Consider the following 13,663-nt stretch of genomic DNA (forward strand, 5'->3'; position numbering starts at 1 on the left):
TTCAAAGGCCCTGCGTGAGACAATGGCAATATCAGGGGTGTGGCCTAATATGCAAATGAGTTCCTGCTGGCCTTTTTCTACCAAAAAAAAAAGCCCTGTAGTTCCAAATTCAGTCACTGCCTAAAATTAATTTCCAGTTTCAGTTTACAAATTGTCTACAGGGAACTTTACGTGGACATTGTAGTTAGGAGATCCAAATTCTTCTATAGCATTTTTAAAAGGAAAGCAAGTCTTGGATCTTTGCCCCCATAGAGTTAGAGGTCACCCCCCCCTTCTTTGGTGCCAAGCATGGCTTGACCCATTTAAGTCTGTGTCGAGACATCAGCCTGGTGGAGAGAAAAAAGACAGATTTGTCTCTTCCCCTCATGAAGCTAAGATCTGGGATCCATAGATTCAAGGCCAGGGAAGGAAGGCAGTTCTTTACACAGTGCAGGAACTGCCTGCCACAAAATATCATGGCAGCCACTAGTTTTAAAAAAAAGCCATGGGGAAAATTTCATGGAAGAAAAGAGATCTGTGAGTGGTGATTAATCCTGAGGGCAAGATGCACCCTCTGTGTTCAGATGCAACGTCCCATGGAAGGGGGGTGGGGTGGGAAGCAAGGCATGAGCCTTTCAACTTAAAATGAAATAAAATAAAAATGTAGCTGGTAATTCAAACCCTATGAGGAAAGGCAGAGGGATTTGGGAATATTCGGTCTGGAGGTTCATGCGGTCCATGATTTGCTCTCTTGAAGCATTTGAAGGGCTGCCACTTAAAGGAGGGCAGGGAGCTCTTCCAGTTGGCAGCAGAGCGGACTTGCAATCATGGGTTTAGTTAAGGGCAGGAAAGTACCAGCTGGATATTAGGGAGAACTTTTTTACAGTAAGAGTTGTTCGGCAGTGAAATCCACTATGGAGGGTGGTGGTGAGCTCCCCCTCATTGGCGGTCTTTAAGCAGCACTTGGACAAACACTTGTCAGGGATGCTATAGGCCAGAGTTGGCTAAACGTGCCTAATGTAAGAGCCACAGAATAAATGCCATATGTTTGAGATCCACAAGACATGAACATCAGATGTTGGGAGGGAGGGAAGGAGGAAGGAAATAGATTATGAGGGAGAGAGATGGAAAGAAAGCAATTTTAACTATAAATGTGTTCTCCAAGCTGCCAGCTAGCTTGGCTTGGAGAAGTATTTTAAAGAGATAGCCTTCTCCAAGCCAGCTAATGGGGCAGGGCGGGCTTCAAGAGCCACACAATATGTGTGAAAGAACCACATGAGCCGCAGTTTGACCATCTTTGCTCTAGGCTGATCCTGTATTGAGCAGGGGGTTGGACTAGGTGACCTGTATGACTCCTTCCAACCCTGTGATTCTCTGATTCTAATTCCGCACAAATGCAGATAGTTCTGCATTGTGCTCCTAAGCAACACTACTCACAAGCAGTGTTCCCTCTAAGCTGAGTTAGCATGAGCTAGCTCGCAGATTTTTAACCTCCAGCCAGGGTCAAATCTGGGGGGGAGGGGCAGAGGGGGGTGCTTGCCCCGGGCGCCACCTGAGGGAGAGTGTGCCAAATTGGGTATAGAGTCCATTCTATTCTATGGGCCCATAAGGTAGAATGGGCCCATAAGGAGGCACCATTTTTTAAATTTTGCCCCCCCTCAAAAAACATAGATCTGATCCTGCCTCCAGCTCACACATTTTTGTCTTAGCTCAGGAAAAATGGCCCCAGAGCAAACTAATTTATGCAGTAGCTCACGACTTAAATGGCAGTAGCTCACAAAGTGGAATTTTTGCTCACAAGACTCTGCAGCTTAGAGGGAACATTGCTCACAAGTAGTATGCAGAGCTCAATGGAGCTTGGAGGTGAAAAGTGCCGTCACGTCGTAGCCAACATATAGTGAGACCAGTTTCGCACTAGACCTTTAATCCTGGTTTAGCCCTGTCCCCAAACTGACATTCTACACTAAAATCATAGAGTCCTAGAGTTGGTTTCTTTGATTCTATGATTCTAGTGTAGAATGTCAGTTTGGGGACAGGGCTAAACCAGGATTAAAAGTCTAGTGCAAAATTGGTCGACCTCATAGACTTTTCAAGGCAAGGGATGTCCAGAAGTGTTGCTTGCCTCTGTGTTGCAACCCTGGATTGCCCCGGTGGTCTCCCATCCAAGTACTATTGAGGGCTGAGCCTGCTTAGCTTCCAAGATCTGAGGAGGGCTAGCCCAGGTTATCCAGGACAGGGCAACAATGGGGCTTACTCAGGGCTCTTTTTTTTGTAGCAGGAACTCCTTTGCGTATTAGGCCGCACACCCCTGATGTAGCCAATCCTCCTGGAGCTTACAGTAGGCCCTGTACTAAGAGTCCTGTAAGCTTTTGGAGGATTGGCTACATCAGGGGTGTGGCCTAACATGCAAAGAAGTTCCTGCTACAAAAAAAGCCCTGGGCTTGCTCTCTAGAAAGTGTTTATAAAATCGGGGCCAGCCCTGCCACTAGGCAAACTAGGTGATTGCCTAGGGCGCCAACCTTCTCGGGGCGCTAAATTGGGTGACTCAGTGACATTATCAGTTCGGGGAGGGGGGTTGCCAGAAGTTAGCCTTGTCTAGGATGCTAGATAGTCTAGGGCCGGCTCTGCTACTTAACTCTCCACCCACTTCCCATCTCCACAGCAATCCTCTGTAAAGCCAGACCAGCCTCCCTTCTTGAAAAAGTGTAGTGTTCAGAGTGTTGGATTAGGATGCAGGATACTCTGGTTCAGATCCCCCACTCTGCCGTGGAAAATTGCTGGGTGAGCTCAGGCCGGTCACATATTCTCAACCTGGCTCACCTCGCAGCATTGTTATGAGGATAAAATGGAGAAGAGAAGCTGCTTTGAGCCCCCATTGGGGAGAAAGGTGGGGTATAAATACAAAAGCAGAAATCAACACTTTTTTGTGTGAATTAATATGCATGCAGGGGAGGAGAGGAGGCTGCATGAAATAGATCAGGGGTAGCCAAACTGTGGCTCGGGCTCGTATTGTGTGGCTCTCAAAGCCCCCATCACCCTGTCGGCCAGCTTAGAGAAGGCATTTGTCTCTTTAAATCACTTCTCCAAGTCAAGCTAGCCAGCAGCTTGGAGAATGCATGTAAAGTTAAAGTTGCTTTCTTTTTGCTTCTCCCTCTCTCTGCCCATCTATTTCCTTCCGGCTCTCAAGCACCTGACGTTCACGTCTTGCAGCTCTCAAACATCTGACGTGTATTCTATGTGGTTCTTACATTAAGCAAGTTTGTCCATCCCTGGAATAGCCTAGTCCTCTCAGATCTTGGAAGCTAAGCAGAGTCAGTACTTGGATGGAGATCACCAAGGAAGACTCTGCAGAGGAAGGCAACAGCCAGCCTTCTCTGTTTCTTACTGGCCCTGCTGATGGAGGAGCTGAATGGCTTGTCTCCTGAGCCTGGCTTCCAAATCCAAGTAGATTGCAAGCAATGTTCACTCTAAGCTGCAGAGCCTTGTGAGCAAAAGTTCTACTTCGTGAACTACTGGTATTAAAGTTGTGAGCTATTGCATAAATTAGTTTGCTCTGGAGTCATCCTTCCTGAGCTAAGACACAAATGTGTGAGCTGGAGGCTAAAAATCTGTGAGCTAGCTCACGCTAACTCAGCTTAGAGGGAACACTGATTGCAAGTCTACCAGGTGTTTTTAGAATGTGGGCAGGGCCATTTGGGGCTTCCCGCCCCCCCAGCAAGGCTTCTGATCGGCTGTGCAGATTTTGTTTTTTAAATGTTGTTTTGGCAGCAGTTGCTGCCAAAGCACAAAGATCTTCATTGTGTGGCTGAAGGTAAGCTGCAGCGGCCAATTTGTGGCTGGCTCCACCTCCTGTGGCAGCCATTTTGTGGCAGCCATTTTGCCCCCACCATATGACTTCAGAAGTCTAAAGATGTCCTCGGACTCAAAAAGCCTGAGGACCCTTGGCTTTAAAACTTGCTAATTTATTGCATCAGAACAATAGACATAAAATAATAGACAAATCCATGATGACTTCCCCATATCACCAAGTTGTCTTTCAGATGTTTAGAGACCAACCCCTTTAAACTGAGCCATTTTGGTGTAGCCAGTATGGTGTGGGTTACGAGTGGGTTACGAGTGGCAGCCTCTAATCTGGAGAACTGAGTTTGATTCCCCACTCTTCCACATGAAGCTGGTGGTGTGACCTTGGGTCAGTCACAAGTTGTCTCAGAACTGTTCTCTAAAGAGCAGTTTCTGTCAGGGCTCTCTCAGCCCCACCTACCTCACAGGGTGTTTGTTGTGAGGAGGGGAAGGAAAAGGAGATTGTAAGCTGCTCTGAAACTCCAAGTGAAGGGTGGGGGTATAAATCCAGTCTCCACCTCTTCTTCCTCCTCCTCCTCCTCCTCTCTCCTCCTCCTCCTCTAGTTTCTTCTCTGGGACAGAGGTCCAATTGACTGGCCTGTTGTTTCCTGAGTTATCCTCCTCACTTTTTTGAAGATGCGGATAACATTTGTCCTCCTCCAGTCCTGTGGCACATCTCCCATCCTCCAAGAGTTCTTGAAGGTGATGGACAGAGGCTCTGCAAGCTCTCTTTGTGTGAAGAAGCGCTTCCTTTTATCCATTCTAACCCGACCGCTCAACAATTTCATTGAGTGTCCACGGGTCACTTGTATTGTGAGAAAGGGAGAAGAGTACTTCTTTCTCTACCTTCTCTATCCCATGCACAATCCTGCAAATCTCTATCATGTTACCCCTCAGTTGTAATTTCTCCAAGCTAAAGAACCCCTAGCACTTTAACCTTTCTTCATAGGAAAAGTGTTCTGACCTTTTACACATTCTAGTTGCCCTTTTCTGCACTTTTTCCAATGCTATAATATCTTTTTAGAGGTGCAGTGACCAGAATTGTACACAGTACTCCAAATGAGAACGCATCATCGATTTATACAGGAGCATTATGATACTTGATTTGTTTTCAGTTCCCTTCCTAATAATCCATAGCATAGCATTGGCCTTTTGTAATAATCCATAGCATAGCATTGCAGTCACACACCGTCTCGACATTTTCAGTGAGTTATCTACCATGACCCCAACATCTCTCTCTTGGTCAGTCTCTGACAATTCACACCCCATCAACTTGTATTTATAGTTAGGATTTTTGCCCCCAGTGTGCATTACATTGAACTTGGCCACGGTTGAACCTCATTTGCCACGTCGACACCCACTCGCCCAGCCTCGACAGATCCCTATGGAGGGCCTCACAATCCTCTCTGGTTCTTACCACCCTGAACAATTTAGTGCCATTTGCAAACTTAGCCACTTCATTGCTTAGTCCCAACTCCAAATCATGAATGAACAAGTTAAAAAGCATCGGACCCAGTACTGATCCCTGTGGTACCCCACTGCTTACCACCCTCCACTGCGAAAATTGCCCATTTATACTCACTCTCTGTTTCCTATCAATTAGCCAGTTTCTTTTTTATCCACGAGAGGACTTGTCATGTTACCCCATGACTCTTGAGCTTACTTAGAAGCCTTTGTTGAGGAATTTATCATACGTTTTCAGGAAGTTAAGGCAGACTTCCAGTCAAGGGTCCCCTTTGTCCACATGCTTGTTCACCCCCTCAAAGAACACTAACAGGTTAGTGAGACAAGATCTTCCCTCACAGAACCCATGCCGAGCCTTCCTCAGTAGCTTTTGTTCATCAGCGTGCCTACTAATTCTCTCTTTAATAATGGTTTTCACCAATGTACCCAATATTGACGTCAGACTGACCGGCCTGTAATTTCCCGGATCTCCTCTGCAACCCTTTTTAAAGATGGGGATGGCATTAGCTACCTTCCAGTCCTCAGGGCTGGAGGCAGATTTTAATGAAAGATTACGTATTTTTGTCAGGCATTGTGAGTGAACCATGCTGTTGGGGAATTTTATATAATTCATAAACCATATTCTTACCATACTCCCCAAAACATCCTGCTTCTCACAGGATCTAGTGCATAGTACACAGAGACTTTTTCATAATCAACAGATAAGCTTTATTTTTTTCCAGTGTTCTCTCAAGACACCTCTCTCTCTCTCGGCTTGACTTCGCGAACGAAGATTTAAGAAGGGTGCAGTAGTCCACGTCTGCTGCAGGCTCGCTGGTGGCTGACAAGACCAATGCGGGACAGGCAGATCCGGCCACAGTGGCTGCAGGGAAAAGTCTGATTTGGGGTTGGTGCTGTAGCAGTGCGATTCTTCCTCAATCTCCTTTTGTCCTCAAGACCAGCTATGCGTGCGTTCTCAAAGGAAGAGACAGCCTGGTGGATGGTGTGCCTCCATGCTTTGCGATCTGAGGCTAGGTCAGACCACTGGTGATGGTTGATGCGACAGGTGCCAAGGGATTTCTTCAAGGAGTCCTTGTACCTCTTCTTTGGTGCCCCTCTATTTCGATGGCCGGTGGAAAGTTCGCCATACAGAGCAATCTTGGGAAGGCGGTAGTTTTCCATCCTAGAAATATGCCCTGCCCAGCGCAGCTGCGTCTTCAACAGCAGTGCTTCGATGCTTGTAACCTCCGCCCTCTTGAGGACTTCAGTGTTGGTCACAAAGTCACTCCAGTGGATGTTGAGGATGGTGCGAAGGCAGCGCTGATGAAAGCGCTCAAGGAGTCGCAGGTGATGACGGTATAAAACCCACGATTCGGAGCCGTAGATGAGGGTTGTCAACACAACCGCTTTGTAAACATTGATCTTTGTGCCTTTTTTCAGATGCTTGCTGCTCCATACTCTTTTGTGCAGTCGGCCAAATGCACAGTTTGCCTTTGCCAGCCTGTTGTCAATCTCCTTGTCAATCTTGGCATCTGAGGAGATGATGCACCCCAGGTAGCTGAACTGCTGGACTGTCTTCAGTACTGATTCACCCACAGTGATGCAGGGAGGGTGATAATCTTCCTGGGGTGCAGGCTGGTGGAGAACTTCTGTCTTCTCAAGACACCACGCTTTGGCTATATATATAAAAAGCCAGACAGTTAGATAGCAAACTCACACATTATGTTCTTATAATTAGAACCCTTATACATTCTTAAAATAATTCCCAGGGGTTTTTTTAGTAGTTAAACTTACACACTGTATTTCTTTAGATAGCAAATCTCATACAGTCATATACTTGCAAGATTCAAGATATGCTTAAGCATAGCAGTTATAATTCTATATTCTCAATCTTTGTTAGATATCTCTAAATACTGTCAACTTAATCTTTTGTTAAAGATCTTTAACCCAAATTACTGAACTCCCCAGAGTATCCTTTCAGCTCTCTAATGAGACAGTGACACTACAGGAAATTTCTATGGCTTATATAGATTCTATCATGAGAATTTATCACTTATCTCTGATACTATCTCTCTTCCCAGGTCAATCTGACAATTTTCTCTATTCCTAGTCATCTCAGGGCATTTATATTGGCTAGACTAAATGTGTTTCCCTTCAAAGTTTACAGGGGAGATATCATTGAGTCCCTTTATGTGATAGACTCTGTTCCTGTGGAGTGAATATTCCCGATTCTTCAGCATATATTGCTTGATTGTTCTACATATCATAATCTCCATAAAGATATATTTTGCAAGCTTTCCTTTTCCCCAGATCTGTCTATTCTGCCACCCTGTCATTATTTACTGAATGATATTGCGTGGGAGGTTAGCAAGTCTGTGGCAAAAATTTTGGCTGACATTCTTAAATTTAAATCTGACCATGTATGAATGCATTTGTAATCTCAGTTTCTTTTGGATTTTATCACCGATGTTTACATTTTTTTATATCCGGTGTATTCTCATTTGCAACGTGAAAGAACAGCTGCTGTGAGAGCCCTCTCAGCCCCACCCACCTCACAGGGTGTCTGTTGTGGGGGGAGAAGATATATGAGATTGTAAATCGCTCAGAGGCTCTGATTCAGAGAGAAGGGTGTGGTATAAATCTGCAGTCTTCTTCTTCTTATGCCATTAAAGGTTTGGTATGGAATTTTCTCACCAGCTGCAAATGCAGATGGTCACTGATACTGGCTAATGTCCATCTCTCTCTGAATCTCAGATACTGTCCAATGAGAACTTTTCTCTTATCTGATTCTACCCGCTTCAGTCAGACAAGCATCTTTCCTGCCAAAATATTTTTTTCTCTCAGATTCTCCTGAAATAAACTCTCTCTCTCTCTGACCTAGATTCTATCCTAGCAGATAAATCTACAGGCTTGTAGGCATCAAGTGAATTTTCAAGTGCTTCAAACAGTATAAAATGACTTAGATCTTTCATGGGTTGTTTCCACAAGAGGACCGGTCAAAATTTTCTGCAACACATGCCCAACTTGATGGAGACTTCTACCCTGGTGGTGCTGGAAAGTGCCTTCAAGTCGCACCGAACTTGTGGCGACCCCTGTAGGATTTTCAAGACAAGAAGTTTCCAGAAGCAAGAGTGGAAAGTTAAAGGACATTGGACAATTTTTGATAATGATTAAGTCTTAGAAGAAAGAAGAATATTAATGTTTGGTTTTAGTAGTTAAGTGTATCTTTAAATGTTAGTCATTTTTGATAATGATTAAGATTAAGTTTTAGAAGAAGATAGAGTATAAATATTGGTTCTTGATTAGAATAGAGTACCTTTAAATATTATTATTTTGAATTATTATCATCAGCGGGAGCCAAGTGACGGGGGGAGGGTAATTAGAAAGTAATATAGGGGATGGTGGTGAAAAATGATTACGGATGTAGAAATAGAAATTGTTACCTTATGTTACCAATGTTTATAAAGACTGGGGGGAGGGGGGAGGGAAAAGGGTAATGTATGGGGAAGGCATTAAGTGATTATTAATATTTTATTAGTATTAGATATAACTGCCATATGTTACCAATAAAAAATTGTTTTAACCAAAAAAGAAGTTTCCAGAAGCAGTTGGCTATTGCCTGCCTCTTTGTAGTGACCCTGGACTTCCTAGATGGTCTCCCATCCAAATACTAACCAGATGCAACTCTGCTTAGCTTCTGGAATCTGACTAGATTGGACTAGCCTGAGTCATCCAGGTCAGCATCACTCACCTTGTCCTGAAAATCTGGCTTTTGGCCTTCTTTAATTATACCCTCACACACTCTGCCCTTCTGCTCTTTGCAGCTTCAGGACTAAATGTCTTCCGCAAACTCGGTGGACCATCTCTTGCACCTGACAGAACCTTCTGCCAACATAAATGACTGAGTTTCGAATGTTCTGCCAGACCTTTTGTGTCTGGTGGATTGATGCCAGTGTTCTTTACTACAACAGCGTGGTTAAGCTGCTTCCACAATGGGAGGATTCTCCTCAGAGATCTCATACAGACACAGAACTGAGGCTTGTTTTTTCCTTCCAGTGATCTTGCCCTGGCTTGCTGATAATTGACATATCACTATATTAAGCAACCCAGACTTGTCAATTATCAATTTTAAGCTATAGCAACACGTCAATTATGTTTGGTAACGGACATATTTCTGTTGCTTAAAATCTTCAACTGACAAATCGCTGTAGCCTAATGCTAAAGCTGAGGTGTCAAACATGCAATTCAGGGGCTGAATCAGGCCCGTGAGCAATCTGCTTCCTTTCCCCTCTTCCTTCCTTCAGTTATCAGAGAATGTTAAATAAAATCTTGCAAGAGTGCTGATCTTTTAAGCATATTTTAATTTTTTTTTTAATCTTTAATTGTGTTTGTCTGTGTCCTTTATAAAGTTTATGTCTCTGCTATCTGGCATTACATTTTATAACACACACGGCCTGGATGGATGAGGTCTCATTTATGTCAGATCCGACCCTCATAACAAGTGAGTTCAAAACCCCTGTGCTAAAGTCTATTCCTCTTTGGGGGGTTTTAAAACGATGTTTTCCTGTGGCACCATGGGGGTTGGGTGGGGGTGAAATATAGTGAATTCAGCCAGCTCTAAATCAGGCAAGAACACTTTAGAAGCAAATTAGAACACTCTGATTCTAATTCCACACAAATGCAGATAGTTCTGCAGTGTGCTCCTAAGCAACATTACTCACAAGCAGTGTTCCCTCTAAACTGAGTGAGCGTGAGCTAGCTCACAGATTTTTAACCTCCAGCCAGGGCCGAATCGGGTGGGGGGGCAGAGGGGGGTATGGAGTCCATTCTATTCTATGGGCCCATAAGGTAGAATGGGCCCATAAGGGGGTACAATTTTTTAATTTTGCCCCCCCCTCAAAAAATATGTTCCGGTTCTGCCTCTATCTCAAAAAACAGCTCCCTAAACCCCCAGATACCCACAGATCAATTATCCATTATACCCTATGGAGACCAGTCTCCATAGGGTAATGGAATGCCCAGTAGACATTTTCCCACCCCGTTGTTTTCAGATAGCCCTGAAACGGGGGGAAGGCATCCAAATCAAGAGATCCCCTGCCCCCAACTGGGGATTTGCTTAACAAACAATACCACAATTGAACAACAATGCCACCAATTTACAGATATATACTTGAATATTTATATACTATTTGTGAAACTCTTGAAATATTTTATTTATTTAACAGTTTCTGATAACTGTTATCTCTTGCTCTGAATCATTGCATCAAAATCTGGAGACAATGTCTGTGCTGTAGCAATCTTGAATATGCTGTTCAGGTGCTGTTTAGGTGTGTGTTGCAAACCTACTTTTGATTTATTGACATTGATTGCAGAAATCTCATGGTCAATGCTTTGAGCCTTAGGCCCAGGGGAAAACAAGGAATCCTGGGCACTGTGAGCTTTTGTACTTAAGTTGCTTCATGTGCTGGTCAGCCAATGGAGAAAACAGAGACTTTGCTCTGTAGCTCCTCTGTGATTGAGCAAGCCTGGCAAAGCAAGCTGTGATGCAGAAGGAAGCAGATGTCAGTTATTTGCTTGTGGGCCTGATAGGAGCCCTCCTGGGGCCTGATTCAGCCTTCGGACTACATATTTGACATCCCTGTTTTAAGCATATTTTATTAGTTTTGGGTTTTTAAAATCTTTGTGTTTGTCTATGTCCTTTATAAAGTTTATATCTCCTCTACCTGGCATTCCATTTTATGACACCCATGGCTCTGCTCAGCGACAAGGTCTCATTTATGTCAGATCCGGCCCTCATAACAAATGAGTTCTACACCCCTGCTCTAACCACAAGAAGAAGAAGAAGATATTGGATTTATATCCCGCCCTCCACTCCGAAGAGTCTCAGAGCGGCTCACAATCTCCTTTACCTTCCTCCCCCACAACAGACACCCTGTGAGGTGGGTGGGGCTGGAGACGGCTCTCACAGCAGCTGCCCTTTCAAGAACAACCTCTGCCAGAGCTATGGCTGACCCAAGGCCATTTCAGCAGGTGCAAGCGGAGGAGTGGGGAATCAAACCCGGTTCTCCCAGATAAGAGTCCGCACACTTAACCGCTACACCAAACCGGCTCTCCACACTAGGCCACACATAATTTCAAAACACAAAGAGCAGTAAAGCTGCTGCTAATTTATCGGTAAGATTTATGCCCCATCTTACGGCCTTGTTTTCTAGGCTGCCGTCCTTACAAGCCAATGCAATACAAGCTACCCAGTCATCAGAACAGCTCGAGTAAGCCACAGAGAACACCCTCCGAAACAGAGTTCCAAAAATAAATGGGAGTCTTCAATATTAAAAGGTTTTAGGAAAAGAGATTTTAAAATGCAGGAAGTGTGACAAGATGCTAATTAGGTAAAACATACCTAAATGTATTTATTACTTTTCTCCCTTTCTCACAATACAAGAACTCGTGGGCATTTAATGAACTTGCTGAGCAGTTGGGTTAGAATGGATAAAAGGAAGTACTTCTTCACCCAAAGGGTGATTAATACATGGAATTCACTACCACAGGAGGTGGCGGCGGCTACAAGCTTAGCCAGCTTCAAGAGGGGATTGGATAAGCATATGGAGCAGAGGTCCATCAGTAACTATTAGCCACAGCGTATTGTTGGAACTCTGTCTGGGGCAAGTGCTGCTCTGTATTCTTGGTGCTTGGGGGAGGGCACAGTGGAAGGGCTTCTAGCCCCACTTGTGGACCTCCTGATGGCACTTGAGTTTTGTTTTTGTTTTTTGTGGCCACTGTGTGACACAGAGTGTTGGACTGGATGGGCCATTGGCCTGATCCAACATGGCTTCTCTTATGTTCTTTATTTGGCAGATTTATTTATTTGGCAGATTTATATTCCACCCTTCCTGCAAATGGGGTCAGAGTGGATTACAACTTTGTACTATTTATTTTGCATGTTTAACCACTGCTCACAAGCTATATATAGCACTGTTCACTGTACCCCATTTCATTTCTGATGAAGTTTGCACGCACGTGAAAGCTAACATTCTCAATAAAACTTTGTTGGTCTTAAAGGTGCAGAGTTAAAACATAAATATATTAAATATATTACACGTTATGAAAATCGTTCCCAGCCGGCAGTAAGTGGTGAGAGTGCACGTTCTCTGGTTTTGCTGAATAATAATAATAACTTTTATTTATATCCCGCCCTCCCCGCCGAGGCAGGCTCAGGGCGGCTCACGGACATGGCATGTGCCATGATTACGATAAATACATTATACAATAAAATACATTCAAATAAATAAATTAAAACCACAACAGTTAAAGGTGCTATAGTACAACACAGTATATATCAGATGGCTAGGTGTCACTTCAGGATTCCATCTTGTAGGCCATTTGAAAAAGGACAGTTTTACAGGCCCTGTGGAACTGATTATAGTCCCGCAGGGCTCGAACCTCCGCTGGTCGTTGATTCCACCAATGGGGAGCCATTATTGAGAAGGCCTGCTCTCGTGTTGTTTTCAGTTTGGCCTCCCTTGGTCCAGGGATTTTTAGGAGATTTTGGGAGCTAGATCTCAGTGCTCTCTGGGGGATATATGGAGAGAAGCGGTCCCTAAGGTAGGCAGGTCCTCGGCCATATAGGGCTTTAAAGGTAATAACCAGCACTTTGTAATGAACTCGGAACACAATTGGCAGCCAGTGCAGCTCCCGCAGCCTAGGCTGCATGTGTTCCCACCGGGGTAGTCCCACTAACAGCCTGGCTGCCACATTCTGCACTAGCTGCAGTTTCCGAGTTCGGTACAGGGGCAGCCCCATGTAGAGGGCATTACAGTAGTCCATCCTCGAGGTGACCGTTGCATGGATCACTGTTGCCAGGTCGCCGCGTTCCAGGAAGGGGGCCAGCTGCTTCGCCCTCCTAAGATGGAAGAAGGCGGCTTTAGCAGTGGCTGCTATCTGTGCCTCCATTGTCAAGGAAGGCTCCAGAAACACTCCCAGGCTCTTGACCCTGCGCACTGGTATCAGCGACGCACCGTCAAAGGCTGGTAGGGAGATCTCCTCCCCTGGCCCGCCGCGACCCACACAAAGGACCTCTGTCTTCGCTGAATTCAACTTCAGCCCACTCGACTTGATCCACCCTGCCACGGCTTGCAACGCCCAGTCTCGATTTACAGGGACGTCGCCAGTCCGGCGGTCCATCAATAGATAGAGCTGGGTGTCATCAGCATACTGGTGACAACCCAGTCCGTACCTTCGGGCAATCTGGGCAAGGGGGCGCATGAAGATGTTAAACAACATCGGAGAGAGAACTGCCCCCTGAGGCACCCCACAATTAAGTAAGCGCCTCTGGGACAGCTCTTCTCCAATTGCCACCCTTTGTCCCCGACCCTCGAGGAAGGAGGAAAGCCACTGTAAGGCT

The sequence above is a fragment of the Heteronotia binoei genome, chromosome 2 (genome assembly GCF_032191835.1).
Source record: "Heteronotia binoei isolate CCM8104 ecotype False Entrance Well chromosome 2, APGP_CSIRO_Hbin_v1, whole genome shotgun sequence".
NCBI classification, from domain to species: Eukaryota; Metazoa; Chordata; class Lepidosauria; order Squamata; family Gekkonidae; genus Heteronotia; species Heteronotia binoei.